The sequence below is a fragment of the Bison bison genome, unplaced genomic scaffold, assembly GCF_000754665.1.
Source record: "Bison bison bison isolate TAMUID 2011002044 unplaced genomic scaffold, Bison_UMD1.0 scf7180017864380, whole genome shotgun sequence".
NCBI lineage: Eukaryota > Metazoa > Chordata > Mammalia > Artiodactyla > Bovidae > Bison > Bison bison.
The window spans coordinates 5686121-5688380 of NW_011494952.1; positions in this window are offsets into that span (position 1 = coordinate 5686121).

Sequence of the window (2260 nt, forward strand, 5' to 3'; positions counted from 1 at the left end):
AGGTAGGTTGATTCCTCCGGTTCCATTCTTCTTTCTCAAGATCGCTTTGGCTATTCGAGGTTTTTTGTATTTCCATACAAATTGTGAAATTATTTGTTCTAGCTCTGTGAAGAATACTGTTGGTAGCTTGATAGGGATTGCATTGAATCTGTAAATTGCTTTGGGTAGTATACTCATTTTCACTATATTGATTCTCCCAATCCATGAACATGGTATATTTCTCCATCTATTAGTGTCCTCTTTGATTTCTTTCACCAGTGTTTTATAGTTTTCTATATATAGGTCTTTAGTTTCCTTAGGTAGATATATTCCTAAGTATTTTATTCTTTCCGTTGCTTGGTGAATGGCACAATTGGCACCAGAACACTGAAAAAACAAGGAGATGACATTGCTGAGTCTGGAACTTCAGGCTTCTCATCCTTTATAACTCCTCTGAAGGTTATTAACAAGATTATTCTTTTAATCGCCGGCCATGCTTTGCCACTCTGCATCTTTACTGTAGGTTTATGGATGTTCATAATTTCCTTGCTTAACAACTATCATAGGAAGCAAATTCTGTTCACCTCAAATATCCTGTTCACTCCCCATCAGTCAGGGCCCAGGCCATGTCCCAGCCCCTCCCAGAGCTGTCCTTCTCTCCCGACCACACTAGCTCACATTTATGCAACTTCTCCTAAATTCCTGCAACTCTCTCTTTGGTATCACTGAAAATTCAAAACTTAGCACTTGACATTGTCATTTATATATACATATTAAAAATAAACATATATAAAATACAGTAGGTAAGTGATATGTAAAATATATATAATGTAAGTAGAATCCCATGCAATAAAGAATTCCATTGAATTGATTCCAGGTGACTTGGTGTATTTTTTCTTGTCCTCTACTTGTATGATATTCATCTGAAATTCAATTAGTATTATTAGAACTACAAGAAACAGATGAATAGGATCTTATCTCCTGGAGTTCCCTGTCAGTATTTTAATCCATGTTCCCTGGTCTCTTGCTCCCTTGAGCTCTCCTTTCTCTTTTGTCTCCAAATTTTTATTCTTTTATAGGTTTGTCTACAATATTTTCACTTTAACTTTTTTTCTGAACTATGTTTCATTACTTCCATTCCTTACTTGTATAATGTTTCTCAGAAGCACAAGTACACACCCACAAGTGCCCACATCAGCTCTGTGTTTAGGTGCTGTTTGACTGGGCTGTCTCTGTGTTTGACTCACATTTTCATATTCCACAATGTTACCACATGCCAGGAGAGGCAACTATTTTCCTGTCTGCTTCTCATTTTGACCCACATCACACAAAAATGTAGCAAAAGGAAGGGTCGCAGGCAGACCATCTGAATGCTTTAAGATGCTGGCCTTTCCTAGAACCACCTTGAACAAATTTGCTGTCAAAATAACTATACTACCCAAAGCAATCTGCAGATTGAATGCCTCACCTTTCCAATGGTGTTTTTCACAGAACTAGAACAAAAAATTTTACAGTGTGAATGGGGAAAAAAAGACCCCAAATAGCCAAGCAATCTTGAGAAAGAAAAGCAAGAGCTGACAGAATCAGGTTCCCTGACTTCAGACTACCAGTCAGTTCAGTTCAGTCACTCAGTCGTGTCCAACTCTTTGCGATCCCATGAATCACAGCATGCCAGGCCTCCCTGGCCATCACCAACTTCTGGAGTTTACCCAAACTCGTGTCTGTCGAGTCGGTAATGCCATCCAGCCATCTCATCTTCTGTCGACCCCCCCACGGCATGGCTTAGTTTCATTGAGTTAGACAAGGCTGTGTTAGTTACAAGCTAAAGTAATCAAGACACTGGTTCTGGCACAGAAACAGAGATATATTGAATAGAGCAATGGAACAAAATACAAAGTCCAGAGAGAAACCAATGCACCTACGGTCAAGTGATCTATGACAAAGGAGGCAAGACTATACAATGGAGAAAAGACAGCCTCTTGAATAAGTAGTGCTGATAAAAACAGCTACAAGCATAAGAATGAAATTACCATACTCCCTAACATACACAAAAATAATCTCAAAAGAAATTAAAGACCTTAGAAAAGGCGGAGGAACCAGAGATCAAATTGCCAACATCCACTGGATCATCGAAAAAGCAAGAGAGTTCCAGAAAAACATCTATTTCTGCTTTATTGACTATGCCAAAGCCTTTGACTGTGTGGATCACAATAAACTGTGGAAAATTCTGAAAGAGATGGGAATACCAGACCACCTGACCTGCCTCTTGAGAAACCTATAT